Source organism: Phascolarctos cinereus, unplaced genomic scaffold (assembly GCF_003287225.1).
Source record: "Phascolarctos cinereus isolate Bilbo 61053 unplaced genomic scaffold, phaCin_HiC Scaffold_5;HRSCAF=322, whole genome shotgun sequence".
NCBI lineage: Eukaryota > Metazoa > Chordata > Mammalia > Diprotodontia > Phascolarctidae > Phascolarctos > Phascolarctos cinereus.
In genome coordinates, this window is record NW_027555958.1 from 203,140,903 (window position 1) to 203,164,302 (window position 23,400).

Genomic DNA, 23,400 nt, shown 5'->3' on the forward strand with positions numbered 1-23,400 from the left:
AGCCAAGGATCATTTATCCAGCAAAAATGAACATCATTTTTCAAGGCAGGAGATGGATATTCAACAAAATAGGAGACTTCCAAACTTTCCTGATAAAAAGACCAGAGCTCAACAACAAAATTTATCTTCAAGTGCAGGACTCAAGAAGGGCTTAAAAAGGTAAATTGGACAGAAAGATACAGTATGTTGTTAATAAGGGGTGCTGCTTAAACCCCTACAAGGGAATATGAGCCTTGCAACCCTTGAGAACTGTAATGTTATTATACTATGTTAAAGGAGTATAGAGAGTGGATATTATTTCACTTTGATGTAATGATAAAAAAAAAAAAAGATCTAATCAAGGGGGTTAAATGGATCCAAATAAATGGATCGGTCTGATCTTAGAAAATACACTGAGAAAGGAGGAGGCAGACAAGAGTAAATTACTTTACAAGAAAAGACACAAAATCCTATTACAGCCTAGGGAAAGAAGAAAGGTGGGGCGCATTGTTTGAACCTTACTGTCTTCATATTTGGCTCAAGGAGGGCATAACATAATCAGTTAGGTATAGAAATCAAATTTGGCCTATAGGCAGTAGGAGGGAAAAGGAGAAAGAAAAGGGAGGAGGGAAAGAAAAGGAGGGGGAAAGAAGGGAGGGAAGCAGTAGTAAGACTAAAGGGGAAGAAAAAGGAAAGGGAGAATAAAAAGGGGGGGGGACTGAAGGAGGTGGTGGTCAAAAGGAAAGCACCAGTGAAGGTGGGAAAGGAAAAAGGAGAAAGAAAAGCATAAATAGTGGGAAAAAGGATGGAGAAAAAGACACACACAGTAATCATATCTGTGAATGTGAATGGGATGAACTCTCCCATAAAATGGAAATGGATTGCAGAATGTATTAAAAACCACAATCCTACAATATGTCTCTTACAGGGAACACATTTGAAAAAGAGTGACACATACAGGGTAAAGGTGAAAGGCTGGAGCAGAATATATTATGCGTCAGCTGAAGTAAAAAAAGCAGGGGTAGCAATCCTGATCTCAGACAAAGCAAAAGCAAAAATAGATCTAATCAAAAGAGATAAGGAAGGAAACTACATCCTGCTAAAAGGCACCATAGACAATGAAGCAATATCATTACTAAACTATATGCACCAAATGGTATAGCATCCAAATTCTTAGAGGAGAAGTTCAGGGAGTTACAGGAAGAAATAGACAGCAAAACTATACTAGTGGGGACCTGAACCTCCCCTCTCAGCACTAGATAAGTCTAACCACAAAATAAACAAGAAAGAAGTTAAGGAGGTGAATAGAACATTAGAAAAGTTAGGTATGATAGACCTCTGGAGAAAACTGAATGGGGATAGAAAGGAATATTTTTTCTCGGTCAGTACATGGCACATACACAAAAATTGACCATGTACTAGGGAATAAAAACCTCACAATCTAATGCAGAAAGGCAGACATGTTAAATGCATCCTTTTCAGGTCATGACAATAAAAAATATGTAAAAAAGGGCCATGGAAAGATAGACTAAAAAATAATTGGAAAGTAAATAATCTAATCCTAAAAAATGATTGGGTCAAACAACAAATCATAGAAACAATCAATTTCATTCAAGAGAATGACAATAATGAGACAACATACCAAAACTATGGGATGCAGAAAGCAGTTCTTAGGGGAAGTTTTATATCTCTAAATGCTTACATAAATAAAATAGAAAAAGAGGAAATTAATGAATTGGGCATACAACTAAAAAAACCAGAAAAAGAAACTTAAAATTTCTCAAGTAAGCAATAAGTTAGAAATATTGAAAACAAAGGTAAAAATTAATTAAATTGAAATTAAGAAAACTATTGAACTAATAAAACTAAGAGCTGGTTTTATGAAAAAAAAACAATAAAAGAGATAAACCTTTGTTTAATTTCATTTAAAAAAAGAAAGAAGAAAACCAAATTACTAGTATCAAGAATGATAATAAAGATTTTCTGAATTTGAATTTAATTAATCTCTCCTTGATTTTGATTTTCAGAATTTCTAATAATTCAATCAGGGATTTTTAATTTGTGATTTTTCTAGTTTTTTTTTTCTTTTTAATTGCATGATCAATTCACTGATCTCCTGTTTTTCTATTTTATTCATGTGAGAATTTAGAAACATAAAATTTCCCCTAAGAATTGCGTTGACTGCATCCAATAAGTTTTGGTATGTTGTCTCACTATTGTCATTCTCTACGATGAAATTTTTGGTTGCTTCTAGTATTTGTTGTTTGACCCACTAATTGTTTAGGATTAGATTATTTAATTTCCAACTAATTTTTAGTTTTTAATTTCCATGGTTCAGCAATGCATGCAATTTTTATTGTGTCATGATCAGGAAAGGATGGGTTTTTTATTATTTTTATTTCTGCCTTTTTGCATTGGATTGTGAGGTTTTTATGCCCTACTATTTGATCAGATTTTGTGTAGGTGCCATGTATCACTGAGAGAAAGGTATATTTCTTTCTATTCTCATTAAGTTTTCCCTAGAGGTCCACATGCTTAACTTTTCTAAAATTCTATTCACCTCCTTAACTTGTTTCTTGTTTATTTCATGATGAGATTTATCTAGTTCTGAGAGATATAGCTTGAAGTCCCCCACTGGTATAGTTTTGTTGTTATTTCTTCCTGTAACTCTCTTAATTCTCCAGTAAGTATTTGGATGCTATAACACTTGGTGCATATATGTTTTGTATTGATACTACTTCATTGTCTATGGTATCTTTTAGCAGGACATACTTTCCTTCCTTATCTCTTTTAATTAGATCTATTTTTGCTTTAGCTTTGTCTGAGATCAAGATTGCTACCCCAGCTTTTTTTTTTTCCTGCTGAAGCACAATACATTATACTTGAACATTTCACCTTTACTCTGTGTGTATCCCACTTTTTCAAATGTCTTTCCTGTAAACAACATATTGCAGGATTGTGGTTTTTAATCCCCTTTGCTATCTTCTTCTATTTTATGGGACAGTTTATCCCATTCACATTCACAATTATGATTTCTAACTGTGTCTTTTTCTCCATTGTTTTCTCCCCCTGTTTTTACTTTTCTCTCTCCTTTCATCCTTTGCTTCATCACCAGTGTTTTGCTTCTGACTACCATCTCCCTTAATCTCCCCTCCATTCTATCATCCCCCTCTCTTTTCTTTCCTCTTTCTTATCCCACTCCACTATAGAGTGAGATAGATTTCTATAACCAACTGAATGTGCAAGTTATTCCCTCTTTGAGCCAAATCACATGAAAGTTAGGTTGAAACAATGCTTGCCTCCCTCTGTTCTTTTCCTCTACTGTAATTGTTCTTTGTGCCTCTTCATTTGATATAATTCGCCCTTTTCTGCCTGCCTCTTTCCCCTTCTCCCAATACAATCCTTTTTTTCCCTCATTAATTAATTATTGTTCTATCATCACATTGAGGTCAACTTATACTCATACCCTCTGTTAACATATACCCCTTCTAAATGCTATAATAAAGATACAGTTATTAATAGTTCCAAATATTATTTTCAAATGCAGGGATGCAAACTGTTTAATCTATTTTCTGTTTTCTGTTTACCTTTTTATGCTTTTCTTGAGTCTTGTATTTGAATATTAAAATTTCTCCTGAGATCTATCCTTTTCATCAGGATTGATCAAAAGTAGCCTATTTCGTTTAATATTCATCTTTTACCTTGAAAGATTATGATAACTTTTGCTGAGTTCTGCTGATTCTTGATTGTTATCAAAGATCCTTTGCCTTCTGGAATATCATATTCCAAGCCTTCCAGTCTTTTAATGTAGAAACTATTCAGTCCTGTGCAATACTGTCTGTGATTCCACAATATTTAAATTGTTGCTTTCTGGCTTCTAATATTTTCTCTTGACATGATAATTCTGGAAATTGGCTACAATATTCCTTGGAGTTTTCATTTTGAGATCTCTTTCAAGAGGTGATTGGTGGATTCTTTCAATGACTCTTTTGCCCGCTGGCTCTAGAATATCAGGGCAGTTTTCCTTGATAATTTCTTGAAAGATGTTGTCCAGGTTTTCTTTTTCCTTTTTTGGCATGGCCCTCAGGTACTTTAATAATTTTTAAATTATCTTTCCTCTATCTCTTTTCCAGGTTAGTTATTTTTCCAATGATATATTTTACATTTTTTTCAATTCATTATTTTGATATTTGTTTGACTGATTCTTGATGTCTTTTTGAATCATTAGCTTCCATATTCCCAGTTCTAATTTTTAAGTAATGGTATTCTTCAATTAGCTTTTGTAACACCTTTTCCATTTGCCCAATTCTATTTTTTAAGTAGTTATTTTCTTAAGCTAATTTGGTCTTTCTTTTTCCATGATTTTGATTCTGTTGCATGCCTCTCATTTCTTTCCCCAATTTTTTAAAAATATCTCTCTTACTTGACTTTTAAAATATTTTTGAGCTCTTCCAAGAAGGCATTTTTGGCTTAATACCAATTCATATTCTCCTTTGAGGTTTTGGATATAGGTATATTAACTTTGTTGTCCTCTTCTGAGTTTGTATTTTGATCTTCCTGGGAACCATAGAAGCTTTCTTTGCTCATGGTTTGCTTTTGCTTCTTGCTTATATTTTTCCCTCTTTCCTTAATTTTAAATTTGAGTTCTCCTGTTGGAGAACAGGGGAAACTGACCCAAGCTTCTTGTGATTTGTACCAGGGGCCTAGTTGCTAGCTTTGTATGCTGGAGACTCAAGTGCTGGTGACTGGAGGCTGTAGGGGTCTGGAAGCTTATCTGTTGCTCATCTGGGTTCCTAGTTTTGGTATCTCATTTGTGCTGAGACTAGGCAAGATTGTGTGTGTGTGTGTGTGTGTGTGTGTGTGTGTGTGTGTGTGTGTGTGTGTGTGTTTCATCAGCTACATTGAAGTTCGCGTATACCTGAGTTGCCTATCCTCCAAGATTCCTGTGCTAAATGGCTTCCACCCTGTCTTTCTTTTAGCTTTACTGTTCTAGGATTTGTTCTGGACATTGTCTTATGGCTGGTTGATTTTTCAGAGGTGAATACAGGAGAGGTACAGTGTGTTATGGCTTTACCTGCCATCTGGCTCCTGGAAGTCTGTCCTCTTGGAATTTTTTAATGATTTTATCTTCTTTTCAAAATTGAGGGTACAGGCAAGTCTCTATTCTTAGGTATTGATTTGGCTTTCTCTGTTTCCATATATAATTTCAAATCTCAGATGTAAAGATTTTGTAATAGGGAACATTGAATGAAATATGTTTTCATGTGTTTCAAAGAGAAATGGAAGATTGACAAGAAACTTTATAAATTAGCAGCCAGAGAAAGACTCGAAGAACAGAAATGATGTCAAACTAGGAGATCATTTCAAATGTGCTTTGACTTACAGCATTTTCCTTAACTTAGTGTTTGTGTGCTTTTCTATTAATTGCAAAGCTGAAGTGTGTTTTTTTCTCCTGAAAGTGCTAAATTTAGTCTAATTTTCAGTATAATTCACAAGAAAGAGTGTGTTGTGCTAAGTATATGTCCTAATGAGTTGTTAATGAGCTGTCAATTTCTAATACATTGTAAAAAGGTAGAAGAGCCATTTAGAAAGTCCTATAGTTGAAATACACTGCTTTCCAAAACATGTTCAAATGAATTTTTCTAACATTTATAATTACTTGTAGGTGTCTCTTAAACTTTCAGAATTCCTAACTCTGCATAAATATTCATTTAAAATTCCAGCATTTACATTTGTGTTTTTTATTAAATTTAACCATGATGATATTTATAATGCAGGATTCAAAATTATCCCTTTTAATTTAGGTTTATTTGGCAGTTTACATAAAGTACTTTCCTTTGAAGTATTCTTTAAAGGCATAGGTGACAGAGGATTTCTAAATATAATGAAAAAACACTTTAAAATATTTATTTTTTATACTCATATGTTCTGAGGGAAAATACCTTAGCTTGGTTTTGAGTAGTGAGGTAACTCATTGATTATTAAAGCAATGAGTTTTGAGTCAGAAAGACCTAAATTTGAATCTCACCTCTGACACCTTATTAACTGTGTTACCCTTAGCAAGTAACTTGACATCTACCTGCTTCAGTTTCCTCAACTACAAAATGAGAATGATAATAGCACCTACCTCACAAGGTTGTTATGAGGATGATATTAGATAATATTTGCAAAGCACTTAGCACAGATTTTGACACGGATTAGGTGCTTAATGAATGTGTATTCTCCCATGTTGCTTTCCCATGTTTCATTTTATAAAATACATGTACACATAATTACAAAAGAAATTTCTTCACAGAAACATCACTATCATCCTATTCCAGGCACTGACTCTATAGTTGAAGCCTTAAAGGAAAGGGTGAGAGTTCTATGAATGTATAATATGTTTAGAAATGTATTTGATTTGTGAGGTAGTAATAAAACACAGGGAAGTCAAAAGTATTAGAAAGTTACATGAGGATACTGAGAAAATAAGCAATTTGGGCAGTATTGGTAAGAGGTGAAAATTAGACCAAGATCTTTCTGACCCTGAAGCCATATTTTTATCTATTATGCCACTTTGCCTCTAAACACACATACACAGGCTCTTACGCATTCATGTATACACACACAGAGATACATCCATACATGCACACTAGCATTTTTTGGTAGGAGCAAAATATTTGATACAAAATAGATGGTCACCAATTAGAGAATGGTTAAACAAATTTTGCTTTTATATCGATATATTGGGATGTTATTAAGAGTTTGGACTAAGTAGATTCTTAGGTCCCTTTCAGTTGTAGCTTTATGAAACTTTGGAATACTTGAGAAGACCTATAGGAAGTGATGCAGAATGAAATAACCAAAAAAGTTAATGACACAATGACCTCAATGATTTAAAAGAAGAAAATTTGGAAAGATACTGGAATGCTGGTCAATACAATGACCAATGTAGGTTTTATAAGAGTAAACGTAAAAACATTGTTCCTGCTACTTGTCAGAGAAGTGCTAGGCTTTATGTGTAGAGCAAGGCACATGATGTGAACATAAACTATGTGTTGATCTGTTTGGGTTAATGACACTCCTCATAAAGGAAGCTTCTTAATAAGGAAATCTTATTTCAGTAGTAAAAAAAAAGGACACATTAAGAAGTGGCAAAGATGTAAATAAATAGGCAGCACCAAAATATTTTTAAGAATAAAAAGAATGAATGAGGTCAAGAGGGATGATGAAGCCAAAATGGTGGAATAGAGGCAGCAATCCAGCTGAATTTTACCATCAGCCTCACCCCCAAAAGAACTTTAAAATAATATCTCAAATCAAATTCTGCACCAGCAGAGCCACCAAAAAGTTGAGATGAAACATATTTTTTCCAGCCTAAGACCACATAAGAGAGAGGCAAGAGAAGTCTGTGACACTAGAGAGGGGCCAGCCTACAGTGAAGAAAGAGGCAAACCCAAGAGTATACCTTAGTGGCTGTGATAGCAAAAGCAGTAGTTTTGGAATCTTTCAGCCCAGAAATGATAAAAACATTGGGAAACTGGTCAAAAAGATTTTACAGGGGATCCTGAAATGGAAATGCACACAGGGCCAGGTACTGTTTCTCAGTTCTGTTACCCATTCACTATTTTGTAGCATAGTTCTAGGGCAGAAAGGAGTGCCTTTGGTTAGTCACAAGGGAGTCGAGGCCCAAAACCCAGTTCAAGGACAGAGAGGGGCATTAGCACTTGTGTCTCTAAAAGAGTGAGTGCTTGGTCACATATCCATGTCCAAGAGAACCAATAGCATTTGCAACCTCAAGGGAGCAGAAGTCCTTCCTGGATAAAGACTAGAGCACAGAATAGGAGAGCAGTGGCCAAACCTATCTCCAGATCACACCACCTTGGAAGTAGTGAAATCTTGAAGACCCATGGAACTAAGCTCTGAAAATAGTAGCATGGAAAATCTTGAAGCATACAGCAGGGATTCCTCACTTCCATGGAAAGGAGTCCAACTTTACCTGAAGATTAAGGGGAAAAAAAGGGCTGATAAAGTGAGGAAACAACAAAAAAAAGGACCTGACCATAAAAACTAATTTGGTGGTGGGGAAGATAAAGACATATACTCTGAAGAAGAAAACAGCACAAAAAGAGCTATGATCAAAGCCTCAAAGAAAAATGCAAATTTGAAAATAATTGAACATGAATTTCAGGAAGAGGTAAATAAAGAGATAAGAAAGACTGCTTTATAAAATGGTTATAGATCTGTAATGGTTAGGGAATCTTCCTTTGCATTTAAAAATAATTTCCTTGATAGTCTTGATCTTTATTCTTTCAGATTAGTTTTGTTATTATTTTTTCAAGCTTTACAAAATATTTTTGTTAGTTTGATTGGTATGGCATTGAACAAATAAATACATTTAGGCATAATTGTATGTTTTATTTTAATGGCTCAGCCTACCAATGAGAATTTGTTAATTTTCCAATTGCTTTTATCTGACTTTATTTGTGTGAAAAGTTAGTTCTAATTATGTTCATATAGATTATGACTTTGTTTTACTAGGGAGCCTCCAAGGTATTGTGTATTGTTTACATTTATTTTAAATGGTACATTTCTTTCTATCCCTATTCAGTTTTCTCTAGAGGTCCATGGTATCTAACTTTTTGAAAATTCTATTCACCTCCTTAACTTCTTTCTCATTTGTGTCATGATTAGATTTATCTAGTTCTGAGAGAGATAGAATGAGGTCCCCAAGGAGTATATTTTTCCTGAACATTTCTTCCTGCAACTCACTTAACTTCTCCTCTAAGAATGTGGATGCTAAACCACTTGGTGCATGCATGTTTAGTGTTGATATTACTTCATTATCTATGATATCTTTTAGCAGGATGTAGCTTCCTTCATTATCTCTTTTTTTCAGATCTAGTTTTCCTTTTGCTTTGTCTGAGATCAGAATTGCTACCAATTTTTTTTAACTTTATCTGAAGCACAAAGAGTTCTGCTTGAGCTATTTACCTTTACTCTGTGTGTATCTCTCTTCTTCAGATGTTTTATTTATAAATAACATATGGTAGGATTATGGTTTTAATCCATTTTGCTATCCACTTCCATTTTATGGCAGAGTTCACCCATTCACAATCACAGTTATAATTACTAACTGTGTTTTTCTTTTCTTCTTCTTCCATATTTTCTTTCCTCACCAGGTTTTTGCTTCTGACTACCAACTCTCTTAATCTCCCCTACCTTCAATCAGTCCTGCTTGCTTTTCTTTCCCCTTTTTCCTGCTTCCTATAGAGTAAGATAAATTTCTATAATCAACTGAATATATATGTTATTCCCCCTTTGAGCCAAATCAGATGAGAGTGAGGTTCAAACAATGCTTGCCTCCCTCTCTACCTCTACCATAATTGGTCCTTGTGCTTCTTCATTTGATGTAATTTACCCTTTTCTGCTTGCCTCTTTCCCCTTCTCCCAGTACAATTCTTTTTGTCACCTGTTAATTAATTATTGTTTCATCATTATATCGAAGTCAACTCATAGCCACACCCTCTATCAACATATACCCCTTCTAAATGCCCATAATAAACATACACTTAACAAGAGTTACAAGTAGCATTTTCCATGCAGGGATGTAAACCATATAATTTAATTGAATAACACATTTTATTTTTTTCTTTTTTCTGTTTATCTTTTTATGCTTTTCTTGAGTCTTGTCTTTGAATTTCAAATTTTCTGTTCAGATCTGTTCTTTTCATCAGGATTGATCAAAACTCCACCTATTTTATTGAATGCTCATCTCTTCCCCTGAAACATTATGCTAAATTTTGCTGAGTAGTTGATTCTTGGTTATAATCCAAGCTCCTTTGTCTTCTGGAATGTCATCTTCCAAGCCCTCCAGTCCTTTAATGTAGAAGCTGTTAAGTCTTGTGCAGTCCTCATTATGATTCCACAATATTTAAATTGTTTATTTCTGACTTCTTACAGTGTTTTCTCCTTGAATTGATAATTCTGGAATTTGTCTACAATATTCCTTGGAGTTTTCATTTTGGGATCTCATTCAGAAGGTGATTGGTGGAGTCTTTCAATTTCTGTTTTACCTTCTTGTTCTAGGACCCAGGGCAGTTTTCTTGATTTCTTAAAAGTTGCTGTCAAGGATATTGTTTTTTGGTCATGATTTCTTGAAAGATGCTGTCAAGGATCTTTTTATTTGGTCATGGCTTTTAAGGAGTTCAATAGTTCTTAAATTGTCTTTCCTAGATCTATTGTCCAGGTAAGTTTTTTTTTTCTAATGAGGTATTTCATATTTTCTTCTATTTTTTTTTCGTATTTTTTATTTTGTTTTACTTATTCTTGGTGTCCATGAATCATTAGCTTCCACAGGCTGAGTTATACTTTTTTTTTTCTTTTTCTTCCAATTAATTTATTTGTTTTTATTTTCAACATTCACTTCCACATGGTTTTGAATTTCAAATTTTCTGCCTATATCCCCCCCACAAGATGGTATGCATTCTGGTTACCCTTTCTCCCAATCTATTCTCCCTTCTATCACCCCCTCACCTTCTCTTATCCCCTTCCTCTTCTATTTTCCTGTAGGGTAAGATACATGTCCATACTCCATTGACTGTGTATCTTACTTCTCAGTTGCATGTAGAAACAATTTTTAACATTTATTTCTAAAAATTTAAATTCCAAATTCTCTCCCCTCCTCCCTCCCCACCCAACTTTATTGAGAAGGCTAGCAATTTTACATAGATTGCACGTGTGTAGATATGCAAATAATAGCCATGCTGTGAACAACTAACTCAATCCCATCCTGACCCTCCCCCCCCATTTATGTCATTCTCTTCTTTGTCCTTTTTCCTCCTCAAAAATTTTTGTTTCTGATTACCCCATCCCTCAGTCTGCCCTCCCTTCTATCACCCCTCCCTCTCTTATTACCTTCCTGCCTTATTTGCTTGTATGGTAAGATGGATTTCCTTACCCAAATGAGTATATATGTTATTCACTCATTCACTCTCCCCTCCCTCCTCTTCTTCTCCACTGTAAAAACTCTTTCCTTGCATCTTTCATTTGAGAAAATTTACCCCATCCTACTTCTCCCTTTCTTCTTCTCCAAGTACATTCCTCTCTCACACTTTAATTTTATTTTTAGATATCTTTCTTTCATATTTAACTCACCATGTGCACTCTGCCTATATATGTATATACATACACATATATACATAAGATATATATATATATATCTATATATCTATATCTATATCATCCAAATACCCTAATACCAAGAAAGGTCTCATGAGTTATAAATATTATCTTTCCATGTAGGAATATAAACAGTTCAACTTTAATAAGTCCCCTATGATTTTCTTGCCTGTTTATTTTTTCATGCTTCTCTTGAGTCTCATATTTGAAAGTCAATTTTTTCCATTTAGCTTTGGCTTCACAAGAGTGCATTAAATTCTCCTACATCATTATTTTTTTTCTCATCATAGATTACACTCAATTTTGCTGGGTAAGCGATTCTTCATTTTAATCCTAGCTCCTTTGACCTCTCTAATATCACATTCCAAGCCCTCCAGTCCCTTAATGTAGAAGCTTCTAAATCTTGTATTATCTTTATTGTATTGCCACAATATTTTAAATGTTTCTTTCTGGTTGCTTTCAATATTTTCTACTTGACCTGGTAAGTCTGGAATTTGGCTATAATATTCCTGGGAGCTTTTCTTTTTGGGATCTTTTTCAGGTGATTATTGGTGGATTCTTTTGATTTCTATTTTACCCTCTGGTTTCAGAATATCAGGGAAATGTTCCTTCATAATTTCTTGAAAAATGATGTCTAGGTTATTTTTTTTTTGATTATGACTTTCAGTTATTCCAATAATTTTTGAATTATCTCTCCTGGATCTATTTTCCAGGTCAATTGTTTTTCCAATGAGATATTTCCTATTGTCTTTTTTTATTATTATTCTTTTGGTTTTATTTTATAATTTCTTCATTTCTCATAGAGTTGTTAGCTCCCATTTCCTCCATTCTAATTTGTAAGGAATTATTTTCCTCAGTAAGCTTTTGGACCTCTTTTTCCATTTGGGTTAGTCTTTTTTTTTTTAAGGTGTTATTTTCTTCAGTATTTTGGGGGTCTCCTTTAGCAAACTGTTGATATTTTTTCATGATTTTCTTGCATCACTCTCATTTCTCTTCCCAGTTTTTCCCCTATTTCTATTACTTGATTTTCAAAGTCATTTTTGAGCTCTTCCATGCTCTGAGACCAATTCATATTTTCCTTGGAGGCTTTGGATGTAGGAGCTTTGACTTTGCTGTCTTCTTCTGCTTATGTGTTTTGATCTTACTTGTTACCAAATTAAGATTCTATAGTCTGATTTTTTCCCACTTTTCACTCATCTTCCCAGTCAATGACTTTAATTTTTTTTCTTAAGGTAGGCTCTACTTACAGTGTGGATGGAATATTGTCCCTAGCTTTAGAGATTTTTTGCAGCTGTTTTCAGAGATACTTATAGAAACCTTTAAGTTTTCAGTTCTTCCAAGTTACTATGATCTAAGGAGAGGTGTTTACTCCTTTCCTGACCTCTCCTCTGGTCTGTGAATGACCAAAAGCACTCTTTTCTACCTTTCAACTGTGAGTCAGGGTTCCCTTTCCACTGCTGCCACAATCTCAGCTATGCCAGTGCTCTTCCTTGCGATAGGACTTCCACCCAGGAGTACAACCCAGATCCAAGCACCAGGAAAGCAACAGATTGCTGCTTCAATGCCAGCAAATAGACCCCTGCAATCGCCTTCTGATCAGTTGTTTCATCCCCTTACTATCTGTGGGCTGAGAACTCTGGAAGCTAGGCACTGCAGATGCTGCCCCCACCATGCCAGGGCTATGCTATGGCCAGGGCTGTACCATTAGCCTTTCTCTCCTTGGTCTGACGGACCTTTCCCAGTGACCTTTTCTTCCATGTTTGTGTTTTGTTAAATCTGAAAACTGCCACACCTGTCAGTGATTCAGTCTCCTGATGCCTGTTCTGGGTTTTCTGGGGCCCCATCTTTATCTGTGTATCACACTCTGAACTGATGTCCTCTCCAGCCTGGTACAACAGACCTTTCCCATCTACTGTTTACGTTCTCTTGGGCTGGAAATTTGCTTCACTCTGTCTTTCTATGGATTCTGCTGCTCTAGAATTTATTTAGAATCTGTTTTTTTTACAGATATTTGGAGGAGTTTGAGGAAGATCTCAAGCAATTCCCTGATTTTACTCTTCCATCTTGGCTCTGCCCACTCCACCACACCCCATTCTAATTTTTAATGAATTGTTCTCTTCAATTAGGTTTTCTACTTCCTTTTCCATTTGGCCAATTCTACTTTTTAAAGAGCTGTTTTCTTCAGTGTACTTTTAGTTTTCATTTGGCCAATTGTATTTTTTAAGGACTTGTTTCTACAGTTAATATTTGTTCTTCCTTTTCCAAGCTATTGACTCTCTTGCTTACTTCTCATTTCTTCTCCCAATGTTTTTTTTTTTCCCTACCACTCTTATTTACTTTTTAAAACCCTTCTTGAGCTCTTCCAAGAAAGATTTTTGGGCATGAGACCAGTTTATATTCTCCTTTGAGGTTCCAGATGTGGGCATATTGTCAATGTTGTACTCTTCTAACTTTGTGTTTTGATCTTCACAGTTCCCATAGTGAGAATAAATGGTCATTATTTCTGCTTTTTGTTTATGATGTTTAACTATTTCCTGGCTTTTAAAGTTGAACTTTTCTGCTTCAGCATTGGGGTCACTGACTCGAGCTTCTTATGCTGAGGGCCAGGGATCAGTTCCCTGGATTTGTGTGCTTGGGCCTCAAGTGTGACAGCTGGAGGCTGTAGGGGTCTGGCAGCTTACCTGATGCTGATCTGGGTCAGTGCTGATCTCTCAAGGTGGAGGAGGGTCTGGCCCCTCAAGGATGACTGTTTGAAGTACCAGAAGATTCAGTTGTGCTAAAGCACCAGGAAGTTTGGCTGCTGGTGTCTACTGGCTCTTCTGCCTATACCAAGGCACTTAGGGGATCCTGGTGTTTACACTTGCCTGCTCGCCAACCCTGGGCCTCTGGATTTCCCTCTAGTTTGCCAATATGTGGCTTACCACTGGCTTGTTGGAATGACTCCCATCCTGTACTGCTCCCTGAAAAGAAATGATAGTCATGGGGGTGGGGGAGGATTGGGAAGAAAACTAACATCTTGGCACAAAAGTTAACAAAAAAAAGTACCTGTCAGGAGGCAGAGTGAAGATGGCAGAGTAAAGGTAAAGACTCACCTAAGCTCCTCCACAAACTCCCCCAAACACCTTTAAATAATGACTAAACCAATTCTAGAGTGTCAGAACCCAGAAAAAGACAGAGGAAAACAATTTTTCCAGCCCAAGACTACTTAGAAGGTCAGCAGGAAAGATTTGTTGCACCAATATGAGGTAGGAGGTCAGTCCAGCACAGGCTATAACAGCACATATCTACCCCCAGCAAACCAGGAACAGTCTTGGGAGACACTGAATCAGCAGCAGCAGTGTCTGCTTCCAGAGCTTTCAGCCCACAGATGGCAAGGGAGTCAAACAACTGGCCAGAAGGAGATTATAGGGGCCTTTTTTCTAACACTGAGGCAGGACTCTGTTTATAATTCTAGGTTGAAGTCCCATGACAAGGAGGATCACTAGCACACCAGAACTTACAGCCACAATGGAGCAGGGGCCTGCTTCACAGTTCCATGGCAGAAAAGATTACTTGTGGTCACTCACAGACAAGAGCACAGGCCAGCAGAGTAGTAAACATCCCTTCTAAAATGATACCTTGAAAGAACTGAAAGCATACAGGTCCCTAGAAGTAACTGTGAAAACAGCTGCACAAAATCCTTGAAGCTTGGAACACATTACCCTTCACCCTGAAAGCAGAACTGCACTTTAGCCTAGAGTGAAAAGTCAAGTAATAGACTGAGAATATGAGCAAATAACAGAAAAAAAAAATTCTAACAATAGAAGGTTGAGGTGACAAGATAAACATTACCGTGAAAAAGATGACAAGGTCAAAGTTCCTGTATTCAAAGCTTCCAAGAAAACTATGAATTGGTCTCAGGACATGGGAGAGCTCAAAAGGATTTTGAAAATCAAGTCAGACAGGTAGAGCAAAAAAATGGGAAGATAAATGAGAATGATACAAGAAAGTCATGAAAATTGAGTCAACAGTTTGGTAAAGGAGACACACTAAAAATGCTGAAGGAAATAACAACTTAAAAAACAGACTAGGCCAAATTGTAAAAGAGGTGCAGAATGCCAATGGGGAGAAGAATGCATTAAAAAACAGAAATTGACCACAAGAGGCACAAAAATTATCTGAAGAAAAAAAAATCCTTAAATAATAGAATTGGCCAAAAGAACGAGGTTCAAAAAGTCATTGAAGAAAATAATTCCTTAAAAATTAGAATTGAGCAAATGTAAGCTAAAGACTTTATGAAAGATCAATTAACAATAAAACAAAAAAAAAAAAGTGGAAAATAGAAGATAATGTCAAATATTAGAAATACTGGTATTCATAGAAAAAAAAATGACCTGGAAAATAGATCCAGGACAGATAATTTAAAAATTATTGGACTACCTAAAAGCCATGATCAACAAAGAGCCTAGAAATCATCTTTCAAGAAATTATCAAAGATAAAAAAGGAATTATCAAGGAAAACTACCCTGATATTCCAGAACCAGAGGGTAAAATAGAAAATAAAAGAGTGGACACATTACCTCTTGAAAAAAAGCCCAAAATTAAAACTCCTAGGAACCTTATAGACAAATTCCAGAGCTCTCAAGTCGAGGAGAAAATCTTGTCAGCAAACTAGAAAGAAATAATTCAAATATCACGGAGCCACCGGTTAGGATAACACATGATTTAGCTGCTTCTACTTTACAGAATCAGAGGGCTTGGCATATGATATTCCAGGGCAAAGGAACTAGGATTACAACTAAAGAATCACCTACCCAGCAAACCAAGTATAATCTTTCTGAGGAAAAAATGAAAATTCAATGAAATAAAAGACTTTCAAGCATTCTTGAGGAAAAGAACAGAGTTGAATAGCAAATTTGACTTTCAAATACAAGACTGGATAAGCATAAAAAGGTAGACATGGAAGGGAAATTTTAAAAGGGTGACAGATGGGAGGGCAGATTAGGAGATATGGTAGTCAGAAGCAAAACACTTTTGAGTAGGTACAGAGTGAAAGGAGAGAGAGAATAGAATAACCATGGTAGGGAATAGGATAAAGGAAAACACATTTAGCAATTATAACTGTGAAAAAAAATGAAGTAACTGATAAAGGCCTTATTTTTTCAAATGCATAAAACACTGAGTTACATTTATGAAAATAAAAGCTATTTCCCAGTTGATAATGATCAAAATATATGAACAATTTTCAACTGAAACAATCAAAGCTATCTATAGCCATATAAAAAAAAAATCCTCTAATTCACTATTGGTTAGAGAAATGATCATTAAAACAATTCTGAGGTACTACCTCATGCCTATAAGATTGTCTAATAGGACAGAAAAGAGAAAGTGATAAATGGTGGATGTAATGTAAGGAAAATTAGGAATTAATGCAGTGTTGGTCGAATTGTGAACTGATTCAACCATTCTGTAGAACAATATGGACCTATGCCCAAAGAGCTATAAAACCATGCATACCCTTTGACCTAGAAATGCCACTGCTAGATTTGTATTCCAAAAAAGATTTAAAAAAAAAAAAAGAAAAGGACCTATATGTAAAAACATTAATAACAGCTCTTTTCTGGGAGCTAAGAATTGCAAGTTGAGTGGATTCCCATCAGTTGGGGAATGGCTGACAAAGTTGTGGTATGTGATTGTGATGGAATAGAAGGAATACTATTGTGCTATGGAAGATGATGATAGGGATGTTCTTAGAAAAGCCTGGAGAGACTTGCATGAGCTGATGCAAAGTGAAATGTACTGTGTACAAAGTAACAGCAATATTGTAAAATGATCAACTGTGAATGACTTAGTTATTCTCAGCAATAAAATGGTTCAAGATAACTTTGAAGGAATTATGATGAAAAATGGCATCCATTACCAGAGAAATAACTGATGATGTCTGAATACAGATTGAAGCATCCTTTTTTGGTTTTTTGATTTCTTTATTTTTCTTGGGGTTTTTTTGTCTATGTTTTCTTTCAAAACATAACTACTATGGAAATGTTTTCCATGACTACACATGTATAACCTATATTGAATTGCTTGCCTTCTCAATGGAGGGGCATGGGACTAAGGAGGGAGTAATGGAAAGAATTTGGAACAGAATATTTTAAAAACAAATGATAGAAATTGTTTTTGCATTTAACTGGTGACAAGTAAAATACTAAATAAAGAAAACCACTTAATAAAAAAGCCTTTGAGAATTAGAATTAATCAAATAGAAGTTAGTGACTTCTTAAAAAAATTATTGAAAAAAGTCAGAAAAGTCTGAAAAAAAACCCTAAGCTGTGTCATAACAAAACCACTGACACTGAAAACAGAGTGAAGAGAGAAAATTTTAAAATAATTTGTTTCTCTGAATGTCATGATCAGAATGAAAATTAGGACATTATATTTCAAGAAATCATAAAGTAAAGCAGCTCAGATTTCTTAGAATAAAAGGATGAAGCAGAGCTAGAAAGAATTCACTAGTTACTTCATGAATCAAACCCCAACATTAACTCTCACAAATATTGTACCAAAATTCAGAGCTTCCAGGTTATAAAAACACATACTGCAAGCATCCAGCGGGAGAAAAAGGATTCAAGTATTGAAAGTCCCCAGTCAGAATGTCACCAAAATTCAACAGCTACCACCAAAATTAGGGGAGAAATTTAGAATATGAAATTCTTGAATGTAATAGACATTGGCTTACAAGAATTATTAAATTACCTACAGGGGAAAATGGAACATCAATGGGAAAAAATAAAGAAAGACTTCTAAACATTCCAGATGAAAAAACTAGAGGTAAATAGAAAATTTTAAGTGCAAACAGAATTCTAATCATGCATAAAAGATAAACGTGAACAATCATTCACAAGGGACTAAGAAGGTCAAACTCCTTAAATTCTAATATGGAAAAATGATGTATGAGTCCCCTCTAAACTCTAACATCCTTAAAAACATAAATGTGTGCTTACATTTTAATGATTTCAAGAGTGGAATGGAAAGGAAAAGAGAAATATGCCAGAGTAGAAAATAGAGAGAAAGGTTTGGGAAAATCATGTCCCATAATGAGAGTGCAAGTATAGAATTCTAAATTAACAAGGAGGAGCTAAGGGGTATTGCTTACACTTAAACCTCACTCTTATCTGAATTACATCCAGGAGAAAAAAGAATTGCTTAGATTAGAATCACAAGAAACATTTCTTAAAATCTGTTTATTACCCAAATTCTTTTATATAGCTTCATTTTAAATTTCTCAGCTTTTTGTGCTGGTGAAACTTATAGAAGCACAATGCTTGAAGTGACTTCATTTGCACTATCTTATAATATATTGCACAAGGGTTAAGCAGGGAGATCAAATTAGTTGATACTTAAAGAAATCAATTCTGGCTATTCACTGGAAGGTGAAATACTGAAGCTAAAGCTTAAATACTTTGGCCATTTAGTGAGAAGATAGGACTCATTGGAAAATACCTCATGTTGGGAAAATGGAAAACAAAAGGACAAGGGGACTGCAGAGGACAAGATGGATAGATATTGTCATGGAAACAGCAATTATGAACTTGGATGGACTTAAAAGAGATAGTGTAGGATAGAAGGGCTTAGTATGCTATGGTCCTTGAGATCAGAAAAAGTTGGAAAATACTGAAAGACTACACAATAACATAAAGGTTAACCACTAGTACTAATCTTAAAGTCAAGCAGAGTATCTCAAAAGGTATCAGAATTATTTATCACTGCAAGTAATCTAGACATTAGAGATATTATTGGAGTAAATAGAAAGTACTCATAGGTATGATCCTATTACTATCCATACTTAAAAAAAAGATAGAAATATGTTCTTCCCTTTGGAATAATTATCCTGGAATTCCATTTTATGATATCTTATTTGTTCTTTGCACTGTTAAATAAAATCCAATCCAAGTGACCAGAAAATTTACACAGAAATAATAAAGAGATTCTTGGGGATCAGGGTATGTGCTAATGTCAGTGCCATATTAGAAATGTCTTACATTTCCACCATCTATGGGTCCAGGAGATGGAAGTCAAAACTCTGTAACAGTTAACATAATCCAAAAGAATGAGACAATACAATAGAGCCAGGGAGAAAACAACAGGAAAAAAGACTATTTTAAAGAATCTCCACATTCCTCTCCCTCCCCCAAAGCACCGTAATTTTCATATGATGTGAAGATGTTTGCAAGTGGGGCATTTTTAGTTAGGAGGGAAAAGTCATCACAAAAAGCAAATCTATATCATTTGAATTAGTATTTGCATTCACTTTCATGCATATAAAGTCAACAAAATTGAATATCTGGTATTACTTTGTTTTTCTTGGTTTTTTGAGAAATCAGCCATAATTGAAAATAGTCTATGAGTTTATATAGACTGAAATGCAGAAAAGAATTTGACAATTAGTTGAAAAATTTGATCCACAAAATCTTGCAAATCAAATATTAATTAGACCATTTGGTAGTGGATAAGGTTTACATCTGAACTAACTATTTGGACTATATTGGTTAAACTATTCACTTTCTCATTCCTATGTGAAGAAAGCTTACTTTTTTATAGGTGTTTATAAATGTACATTCAAGAATACACTAAATCTTCACTTGCTGAATGTAATACTGAGAAGCCTGTCAATTCTTAACACTCTGGTATCTAAAGGTAGTAAAGCCATTCACACAGAAATCATCTTTGAACATTTCTAATTACAGTAAGAACCAATAAAAAATAATGTAAGGACAACAATCCTGAACATGCCAATCATCTGCATTCTGCTTTTCTTGACATTAAACTGCTGCCTAAAAGCAGAAAATTGAGGGGTGGAGCCAAGATAGCACAGTAAAAGCAGTTACTTGCTTGAGCTCTTCCACAAACCATTCCAAATACCTGTAAAAAAATGGTTCTAAACAAATTCTAGAGCAGCAGAACCCAAAAAGACAAATTTCCAGCCCAAGATAACCTATATGGTTGATTGAAAAGGTCTATTGCACTGGGATGGGAGAGGAACACAGTTCAGTACGAGCATGCAGGCAAAGCCTAGGCCTCAGCAAACCTGTAACAAGCCTCAGAAGACTGAATCACGGGCAGGTGTAGTGGTTTCCAGACTTCTCAACTCACAAATGCCAAAGACAACTTAGAAAGTCATTAGGAAAAGTTTGTGACAGCAGTGAAAGAGAAGCTTGTTCCCAGCCCAAGTTCCCATTAAGACCCTGGGCAGTGGCTGCTTCCTGAAATCTTGGCCCACAGACAAAGGAGGAATTAAGTAGCAGATCAAAGGAGGATTGCAGGGATCTCTTTTCTGTTGTTAAGGTGGGATTCTATTACTTTGCCCATGCTTAGATGTGGGCCACAGTTCTAAATGGGAGACCTGGGGCAAGGAGGAGCACTGGTGTGGTGGAGTTTGCAGTGGTGGTAGAGAGAGAATCCTTTTCATAGTTCCAAGATAGAAAAGAGCACTTGTGGTCACTCATAGACGAGAGCACCTTAGAGGAACGGAAAATTTGCAGGTACCTGGAAGTATCTCTGAAAATAGCTTCACACAACCCCAGAGCTTGAGACAGTACATTCTCCACACTTGAAGCAGACCTCTACCTCAAAAAGAGTTTATAACTCAAGTAATTAGCTCGGATCATGAGAAAACTGCACAAAAATGTAAGACCATAAAATCTTTCTTTGGTGACAAAAATGATCAAAACATACAGCCAGAAGACAACTAAGTCAAAGCTCCTACATCCAAAGCTTCCAAGAAAAATATAAATTTGTCCCAGGCCATGAAAGAGCACAAAAAGGATTTTGAGAAGCAAGTAACAGAAGCAGAGGAAAAACTGGGAAGAGAAATGAGAGTGATGCAAGAAAATCGTGAAAAATAAGTTAACAGCTTGCTAAAGGAGACCTAAAAAATACTGAAGAAAATAACACCTTAAAAAATAGCCTAACCCAAATGGCAAAAGAGGTCAAAAAAGCCAATGAGAAGAAGAATATATTAAAAAGCAGAATTGGCCAAATGGAAAAGAAGTCCAAAAGCTCACTGAAGAAAATACTTTCTTAAAAATTAGAATGGAAAACATGGAAGCTAGTGACTTTAGGAGAAATCAAAGTATTGTAAAACAAAAAGAAATGAATGAAAAAAATAGAAAACAATGTGAAATATCTCATTGGAAAAACAACTGACCTGGAAAATAGATAATAGATACAGGAGAGATAATTTAAAAATTGTTGGACTGTCTGAAAGCGATGATCAAAAAAAGAGCCTAGACATCATCATTCAAAGAATTAGCAATGAAAACTGCCCTGATGTTTTGAACCAGAGGGTAAAATAGAAATTGAAAAAATCCACCAATCCCCTCCTGAAAGAGATCCCCAAAGGAAACCTGGGAATATTGTAGCCAAATTCCAGAGTTCTCAGTTCAAGGATGAAATATTGCAAGCAGCCAGAAAGAATCAATTCAAGTATTGTGGAAACACAATCAGGATAACACAAGATTTAGCAGTTTCTACATTATAGAACCAGAGGGGTTGGAATATAATATTCCAGAGGTCAAAGAAGGTAGGATTACAACCAAGAATCACCTACCTAACAAAACTGAGTATAATCCTTCAGGGTGAAAAATGGATATTCAGTGAAATAAAGCTCTTTCAAACATTGTTGTTGAAAAGACCAGAGATGGATAGAAAATTTGACTTTCAAATAAAAGACTCAAGTTAAGCATGAAGAGATAAACAGGAAAGAGAAATCATAAGGGACTTATTAAGGTTGAACAGTTTACATTCCTGCATAGAAAGACAATATTTTTAACTCATGAGACCTTTGTCAGTATTAGGACAAAGGAGGGAGAAAAATCATATGTAAGTGTAGATAGATGGATAGATGGCACAGGGTGAGTTGAAGATGAAGGAGTGATATCTGGAGAATGAAATTAAGGAGTGAGAGAGGATTATATTGGGAGAAGGAGAAAGGTAGAGGTAGAATGGGGTAAATTATCTCACATAAAACAGACAAGAAGAGGTTTTTACAGTGGAGGGTAATTGAGGGGAAGGTGAGAGGGAATGAGTGAATCTTATTCTCATTGGATTTAGATTAAGGAGGAAGTAACACACACACTTAATTGGGTATGGAAAGCTGTCTTACCCTAGAGGAAAATAGGGGGGGGGGAAGAGGATAAGGGAGAAGGAGGAAGATAGAGGGGAGTGCAGATTGAGGGAAGGGTTGATCAGAAGCAAATGCTTTTAAGGAGGGACAGGGTCAAAAGAGAGAACAGAATAAATGGGAGGCAGTATAGCATGAAGGGAAATATAATTAGTTCTTTTTTCACAACAGGACTACTATGGAATTGTTTTAAATGACTACACATGTATAACCTGTATTAGGTTGCTTACCTTCTCAATGAGAGTGGGTGGGGAGGGAGGAAGGGAGAAAATTTGGAACACAAAATTTTTAAAACAAATATTAAAAAATTTTTTCACATGCAACTGAGTAATAAGCTGTACACACAATGGGATATAGAAATTTATGTTGCCCAACAGGAAAATAAAAGTGGAAGGGCATAAGAGAAGGCAGAATAGGAGAAGGGGTATTCAAAATGCATGCCATCTTGGGGTGCGGGAGGGACAAGATTGGGAGTAAATTTGGAACTTAAAATCTTGTGGAAGAGAATGTTGAAAACTTAAAATAAATAAATTAATAAGAAAAAATAAAAATAAATACAAAGCATAAAATAATCACAAACATTTGTAATGACACAACATTTCACAGAATGAAAAGATGCTCAACTTTTATCAGCTTTCTCTATCTTTGTGACTTTACACTATTTGCTTTCCCAACTTTGCTCAGTTTTCACTTTTCTAAAATGACCAAATCATACTACATAATGTTTCCCTTATTTCATTCTCCTTTCTTCTTTTAATTTGTTTTCATTTGAAGCAACAATTGAGCCTTGGGTAAACAGAATGCGTTTGTGTTTTTTTTTTCAATGAAAAAAAAGAGATTTAAATTCATGGATAAGCTGGTATTTCCAATGTAGAGAGTAATGGCAGCACTAGTGTATCTTCTAAGCTCTCTCAACTCTCCTTTTATATGCTTCCTTTCTACCTACTTTTCTTCATGTTAGGCCCTATCAAAACTCTCATCCTCCTCAGCCAGCTGTAGTCAATTGCCATTTTCTTGATAGGTTGAACAGTATATTGTGAAGAGTGTTCATACTGAGGTAGATGGGTTGGTATCCTGATTATGCTATCTTCTAGCTATAAGAT